The sequence below is a fragment of the Rutidosis leptorrhynchoides genome, chromosome 2 (genome assembly GCF_046630445.1).
Source record: "Rutidosis leptorrhynchoides isolate AG116_Rl617_1_P2 chromosome 2, CSIRO_AGI_Rlap_v1, whole genome shotgun sequence".
NCBI lineage: Eukaryota > Viridiplantae > Streptophyta > Magnoliopsida > Asterales > Asteraceae > Rutidosis > Rutidosis leptorrhynchoides.
Genome location: NC_092334.1, coordinates 480,414,635 through 480,423,664, shown reverse-complemented (window position 1 = coordinate 480,423,664; position 9,030 = coordinate 480,414,635).

Here is a 9,030-nt window from a genome sequence, read left to right as displayed (position 1 = left end):
ATGATTTTTTTTTACGGAAAAAAAGCAATATATTAATAAAAAACCTTCATCGAAACCATGAATAAGATACACCATATTACATTGTAAGAGGCATGAAAGCCCATAAAATTGAAAATGCATCGGAAAAAAAAAACTAATTGAAACGCAAGTAGAAACGCTAAAACCGATTGAAAACGAGAATAGAAGCCCACTTTAACCAAGACCAACCAAACTCCCATAAAGAGGCCCGACCCTCTGACCAGGCTTAAAAGCCCAAAAGATAGACGGAAAAAATTTAAGGAAAACCAAAATAAAAATAGGGCTCAGGAGCCCAACACTAAAGCCCAATTAAACCAATTGAAAGGAGACGTGAAAAAGGATACATCCCCAAAAGACCATCGAAAAACCCAATAAAAAGAAGCGAACAGATGACGGATTGAGAGAAAGCGAACACCATTTGAAGCACATTGAATCGAGTAAACAACATTAATGAATGAAACGAACAAAGAAGAAGAGCCACTGCCATAACAGAGACGAACAACATCGATTGGAAAGAAAGAAAACAGAAGGAAATCAAACCCAGGCAGAGAGGCAGAACGAACAAAGATTGGAAGATAGGAAAAGGTAATATATCGTTTTACCAGTCGCATCCAATTGAACGAATATCCAATTGAATAGAATTATGAAGCGTTTTCGACTTGAATTGAATTAAAACCTTAGCACTACTTTCAGGAAATGGGACGAACCGTTTGTACCAGGTACATTGAAGATGCAAAACGAAAATAAAAGCGAGCAGAAGACAGAACCGAGCCTCAAGGTTTAGGTTTGTTGATTGGAGTGTCGTAATCGGCCATGTTTTGCATCATTACCCCAAAGTTGGCCATCTCCTCCTTAAAGGTGAGCTTTTTACCTCCAAATTGAATTTGATCCTTTACAACTTTATCATCTCCAACGACATGATTAATTTTGCTTGAAGTATCAAAAAAAAAACCCGCGAGGTTTAGTATGCGATCAACCCAATCGACGCTTGTAATTTTACCTTTATTTTTGATTTTGCTGTCATTATTGAGGATAACAGCATCCGTGCAAGGTGTAACAGAAATACATCTAGCTTTGATCTTCTCACATGAATCTTTACAATCTTGGTCGATGCACTTATTTTCTTGGATGTTTTTGTTAGGACTTGACGATTTCAATAATGAAACAAAAGATGTTTCATCAGTGAAGTGAGGGGTAGAAGCAGGTATATTGGCTTGAAAGGTCTTTTTGGGACAAATACTAAAAAGGGCAGGGTAGTCATTTAGGTCTAAATTTAAAGGGACATGTTTCAAGGGAAGAGAGGGTGAAGAAAGTGACTTACCAGCATCCACTACATCAGGAACATAAAGGACAGAATTGGATTTGAACAAGGTGGCTTTAATCACCTCTGCAGCTTTAGAATTCTCCTCTACATTTGTCATATGGTTTTTAACTAACTTTGAAACCTTGTATATTGAATTATGGATTACCTTTGGCATGTCTACCAAATGAGGTACACTTGACTTTTTAGGAGTGAGGAAATTCAAATTTACACCGGTAACGTCTATCTCTCCTTCCTCCAACCGGCTTTCAACCACTAACGGCTTTAAAACCGGTGCCGGAGGAACATCTTGGCAGCCGGAATTATGAATTTTACCTTCTTCATTTTCATCTTGTAACATCAGATTATACTCGTTAATAATAACATCACTCACCGATTCCAAGAGCTCATCTTCAAAGACTTCATCAACCCATAATTTACCAAAATCAACATTATCAATTTTAGCTTGAACTAATTGGTTAATAGGTTCCGGGTCATTTGATTCTACTTGAGCATGTAGAGTGTCTGCCCGTTGAAGATTATGGGACATCGAATCAATGTGAATAATTCTTCCAAAGACACTCGCCGTTTCAATAGCACAATTGGAAGAACAACAGTTAAAAGGAATCCCCTTGATAGCCAATTTAATGATTCTAGAAAATTTATTTTTATAATTGATCATGGGAATCACCTCAATAAATTCCGAATCGTTTGGAAGGGGACCTCTTGTCATTCTCTTAAAACTGTCATTATAGGCACAACATACCATGTACCCGTAAGAGCCCCAATTTGAAACTGAAACAATGGCTATGGACCTGCTCTTTAACCATCCAAAAAGTTTTAAGGCTTTAATTGGAATCGTGTCAACGATTAAAGCTGTCAAATTAAGCCGATCAGTGGTTTCTTGATTGACAGAAAGGTTGATAACAGGCAACGTTGGTTTGGGAATATTCGGATCTGCTGACAGGTGGGAATTTTTAGGGATCGGGTTTACAAGCGCCTTTGGGATAAGGTCTTTTTTAGCAAACCCAATAAACATGAATCGATCATTGATATTCATGTCATTCATCTCATTCATCGCCCTTTTGGCTTGAATTAAAGTACGAAACTTAATAAAAAGCAAAATTGCGATTTTGCATCCAAGCAACTCCTTCAATGAGCCCAAATTTACCAAACAAGGAGTAGATGGTCTCCTGATTAGTGTATCTTGAAAGGCCGCCCAAAAAACGAGAAGATTTTGGGGAAAAGACATGATTTGTGTTGTGATTTTGTGTTGAAGATTGATGAAGAAATTGAGGTTGATATTTTAAAGGAATTGAATTTGGTAAGGAAGGTTTAAAAATGGTAGGCGATACTCACACACTCATTTTTGATCCATACACACCTAAGTTACTATTATACCCTTACCTACAATAATGGAAGTTCAACTCCCTAGACAAAATTAGAGATATAATTGTAAGTTTTATGGTACAAAGTGTGTATGGATCAAAACTGGGTGTGTGAGTATCACCTCCCTTTAAAAATTGGGTTTGATGTTCTAACGGTTGGATGAATCATTGATGATGATTAACATGTAAGGGCACTTATTAACTTTTTCCTAATATAAGAAGTACGGAGTAGTTGGTATAGTATAATCTTATCGCATGCATTGTGTTCACGTCTACTCAGTGGCGGATCTAGAAATGGTAGTTAGTGGTGTCACTGGTTAAAGACTCAAAAGGTTTTCTACTAGATGACTTATTTTAGTGGTGTCACACAAAAAAATTTACACTGTCCAATGGTGTCACTAGTTAAAAACCCCAAAAAATTTCCACCAAATTGCGTATTTCAGTGGTGTCCCGTGCTACCACTCACTTGTATGTAGGTCCGCCCGTGCGTCTACTGCTTTTTGAAAAACATTTGTTCACATGGAGGAGGATTTTTTGATCATAAAATGTTTTTCATTTAATTGTGTTTTTTTAATAAATGTAAATTGCAATTGCAATTAAATGTTAAAGAAAAAAGTATTTGGTTCATTGAATTATGATAAACAAATAAACAAATGAGTAATTAATAGGAGAAAGTATAATAATTGAATGGTTCCTATGTAGAATATAAATTTAATTTAATTTATATAGAGTTTTTACCATAATAATAAACAAAATTCTAACTTTTTAATATCTGTTAAAAATGAAATAATTGTTATAAGTCATGGATTATAATTTTATTATTATTATAAACATTGTACAGTAAATTTTTTTTTAGTATATATATGTGTGTTATGAACACATAATACACACACTTAAAAAACATATATTTTTCTTTTGGCCAATCCTTTCTTTCTTCCAATTACTCATCAACCAATACCTATCAATTACTCTTCATAAAATTTCTACAGTCAAGAACCAAGCCACTAAAGGTAGTTATAAGCCTACTGAATTATAACACGTTATCAGCACGATTATCTCAATATTTATACTAAATATGGTTGGCTCTGCCACCTAACTAATATATGGTCGGTTATACCACCTAAATGATATATGGTCGACACTGTCGCCTAATTTACATTTATGTTATCTAACATTTATTTATGTATACTAACATTTACATTTATGTTATCTAACATTTATTTATGTATACTAACATTTACAGTTATGTTCACTAACATTTATATTTATGTTATTTAAGTTATATATGGTCGGTTATACCACCTGAATTATATTTTCTGTAATCTAACTCTTATTAACTTCACTAACATTTATATTTATGTTAATAAGACCTCATGATTGTACGCAACACGTCATTTGACAACACGGTACTTTATGTACGCAACACGTCATTTGACAACACGGTATCATGGGTCGAGATTAATTCCGATCAATACGAATACGATGGGGTCTTTATATGTTATCTAACATTTATGATTACTTATGCAATTAATCATTATTTATTTCATGCATACTAATGTTTATTCTTAAATTTATAATCTTAAAAGTTAAAATAGAAAAAGTAGTTTGTATTTTTATTAAAAGTAAATCTTAAAAGTTAAAATAGAAAAAGTAGTTTGTATTTTTATTAAAAGTAAATCTTAAAAGTTAAAATAGAAAAAGTATTTTGTATTTTTATTAAAAGTTTATCTTAAAAGTCAAAATAAAAAAAGTAGTTTGTATTTTTATTAAAAGTAAATCTTAAAGGTTAAAATAAGAAAAATATATTATAATAATATATATTATAATAATATCATTAATAATATAATATGAACCTATATTCCCTTATGATTTTATTATTTGTAATCATACCATTATTCCTTTGTTTGCTACTTATGAATCTAAACTAATTATAATTTCATGTTGTTATTTATCTATAAAAAAAAATTATTATGATTATGATTATGATTTATGTTGTTCATCTTTCTGAAAATAGAAAATGTCAAACTTATCAAAGCTTGAGTTTGATGCCTTAGACGTATCGGGAACAAACTACACATCATGGGTTATGGACGTAGAAATAAATCTTGGATCATTGGGTATTCTAGAAACTTTAAAAGAAAATAATACTTGTTCCGATCAAGATAAATTAAAATCAATTGCTTTTATTCGCAAACATATTGATACCACCTTAAAACATATGTTTCTCACTATCAAAGATCCACATGTTTTATGAGAAAGTATCAAGAGTAGATTCGATAATCAAAAGGAAATATTACTCCCGGCTGCGAGGGAAGAATGGAGAAATCTAAGGTTCCAAGATTTCAAAAAGGTAAGTGAATACAGCTCGGCCATGTTCAAGATCCGTTCAAAGCTTCAATTCTGTGGTCAAGAAATAAGTGATGCTGATATGATGGAGAAAACTTTCTCCACAATGCATTCTGCAAACATAACTGTGCAAGAAAATTTAAGATTGCAGAATTATAAAACTTTTTCAAAACTTCAAACTTATCTCTTAGTTGCAGAAGTTAATAAAGAATTACTGATGAAAAATCAAGAATCTCGTCCTACCGGTGCGCTAGCATTTCCTGAAGCTAATGCTATTAACAATAATAATAATAAAAGAAGAAATGCACATGGACGAGGGCGTGGACAAGGTCGTAGCCATATTGGCCAAAACCATCATCATGGAAATTACCATAACAATAATAAAAATCATAACTATGTTCGAAATCACCCTTATGGTAATGGTCGTGGTGGTCGTGGTCGTGGACAAAGAAATAATAATCCACAAAATTATAAAATCCAAACACCATACAATCCCATAAATCACAATGTTGAAGAAGGCCCTTCAAAGAATGTTGAAGATTCTTGTTACCGATGTGGTAAAATTGGCCACTGGTCTAAAAACTGCCGAACAAATCAGCATTCTGTTAACCGGTATCAAGAATCCCTAAAGGGAAAAGGAAAAGAAGCAAATCTTGTGGATGACCTTGATACAAAAATCACTGAGCCAACTTGTGACTACTTTAATGAATAAATTTCTAATATCTATATATATATATATATATATATATATATATATATATATATATATATATATATATATATATATAGATATCCTATTATATGCTCTCGTTAAATAAATGGTTGTAGATTTTCAATCTACACCATATCTAGTTTACTACATATTTCCTTATTATGTGCTATCGTTTGTAACATGTTTTGAATGTAATATATTGATGAATTATGTACTCATTATTTGTTTCTCATATTTTTTTTTGAAGTTCATGATGTATACTGCTGGAGTAAAAAATCAGTCAAATGGTGGAGATATTTGTATTGCAGACAGTGGTGCCACTCACACCATACTCAAATCTAAAAAATATTTCACAGACTTGAAAGCAACGGAAGGAACTATACATACTATATCAGGTCCTGTGGACTTAATAAAAGGAATGGGAAAGGCAAAATTCATGTTACCAAATGGTACGAATTTTCTGATAAATAATGCCTTATTTTCTCCCATGTCAAAAAGAAATTTGTTAAGTTTCTCTGACATATACCAAAATGGATATGATTATCAGTCAGTGACAACAGAAAATGAAAAATATTTAAGTATCACTGATAAGAATCGTGTAATTGAAAAACTACCAAGACTTCATTCCGGTTTACATTATACACATATAAATGTAGCTGAAGTAAATGTGGTAGTTAAAGATAAATCATGTGATCCTGTAATGATCAATTTGTGGCATGAGAGATTAGGCCACCCAGGATCAACAATGATGAAAAGAATATTACAAAATACACATGGACATCTATTGGCGGATCAAAGGATCCCTCATGATGCACTTATCCCATGTACATCATGCTCACTTGGAAAGTTGATAATAAGACCATCACCTCTTAAGGTTGAAAAAGAATCACCAATGTTTCTTGAAAGAATTCAAGGTGATATATGTGGACCAATTCATCCACCATGTGGACCATTTAGATATTTTATGGTTCTAATAGACGCATCTAGTAGATGGTCTCATGTTTGTCTATTATCAAGTCGAAATATGGCATTTGCAAAATTTCTTGCTCAAATTATTAAATTGAGAGCACATTTCCCTGATTATACTATTAAAAGGGTGAGACTAGATAATGCCGGTGAGTTTACGTCTCAAGCATTTAATAACTTTTGCATGTCTATTGGGATTATTGTTGAACATCCCGTTGCCCATGTGCATACACAAAATGGTTTAGCTGAATCATTAATTAAACGATTGCAGCTAATAGCTAGACCATTGATAATGCGAACAAAACTCCCAGTATCTGTATGGGGCCATGCAATTTTGCATGCTGCATCATTGATTCGCATTAGACCAAGCGCAAGTCATACATATTCTCCCTTGCAACTTGCTTTTGGCCATCAGCCAAATATTTCCCACCTTAGAACATTTGGTTGTGCGGTTTATGTCCCTATCGCACCATCACAACGCACTAAAATGGGTCCTCAAAGAAGGATGGGAATATATGTTGGATATGAAACATCTTCAATAATAAGATATATTGAACCCATGACGGGTGATGTTTTTACAGCACGTTTTGCTGATTGTCACTTTAATGAAACATTATTCCCTAGATTAGGGGGAGAAATAAAAAATAAAGAAAATGATGTTTCATGGTGTGAACCTCAATTAATGTATCTTGATCCTCGCACAAAAGAATGCGAGACCGAAGTTCAAAAAATAATGCATATGCAAGAACTTGCAAATAAATTGCCTGATGCATTTACAGATACAAAAAGAGTGACTAAATCATATATACCAGCAGCAAATGCTCCAGCTCGAATTGAAATTTCAAAAACTGGCAATAATGTTATTCTTGAGTCTTTGCCACGCCAGAAACGTGGGAGACCAATTGGTTCCAAAGATAAAAATCCTCGGAAAAGAAAATCAGCTGATAATGAGGTAAAAGAAAGTGTTCAAGAAGAACTACAAATCAATACTCCTTCTGCAGAGGAGATTGATGATGTCAATACGGAATTTTCAATCAATTACGCACATTCAAAAATATTATGAAACCGAAATGAAATGAAAAATCTTGATGAGATATTTTCATATAATGTTGCATATGACATCATGAATGATGATGATGATCCAGAACCAAAATCTGTCATGGAATGTCAAAATATACATGATTGGGATCATTGGAAAGGAGCAATACGAGCTGAATTTGAATCACTCAATAAAAGAAAAGTTTTCGGATCTATCATTCTCACACCTAAAGATGTGAAACCTGTAGGATATAGATGGGTTTTTGTGCGAAAAAGAAATGAGAAAAATGAAGTTACAAGGTATAAAGCTAGACTTGTAGCTCAAGGTTTTTCTCAAAGACCAGGAATTGATTATGAGGAAACTTATTCTCCTGTTATGGATGCAATTACTTTTAGATACTTAATCAGCCTGACAGTTTCTAAAAATTTAGAAATGCATCTCATGGATGTTGTGACTGCTTATCTTTATGGATCACTTGATAGTGATATATATATGAAGATACCTGAAGGATTTAAGGTATCAGAAGCAACCAATGCAAAACCCAAAGAAATGTACTCAATCAAGTTACAAAGGTCTTTATATGGGTTGAAATAATCGGTCGCATGCGGTATAAACGATTAAGTGATTACTTGATAAGCAAAGGGTATACCAATAATCTTATTTGCCCATGTGTTTTCATTAAGAAAACAACATCCGGATATGTGATCATAGCTGTTTATGTTGATGATCTTAATATCATAGGTACAAATAAAGAGATCCATGAAGCCATTCAACTTCTAAAGAAAGAATTTGAAATGAAAGATCTCGGAAAAACTAAGTATTGCCTTGGTTTACAAATTGAACATATGCCTAATGGTTTACTTGTACATCAAACAACATATACTGAAAAGATTTTAAAACGTTTTAATATGGACAAGGCAAAACCATTAAGTACTCCTATGGTTGTTAGATCACTTAATGTTGACACTGATCCATTTCGTCCCTGTGAAGATCATGAAGATATTCTAGGACCAGAAGTACCATATCTTAGTGCAATTGGAGCTCTTATGTATCTTACAAATTGTACAAGACCTGACATTTCTTTTGCAGTTAATTTGTTGGCAAGGTTCAGCTCAGCTCCTACCAAAAGACACTGGAATGGGATCAAACACATATTTCGATACCTTCGAGGAACTACTGATTTAGGATTATTTTATTCTAACGAATCGAAACAAGATTTGGTTGGTTATGCAGATGCAGGTTATTTATCTGATCCACATAA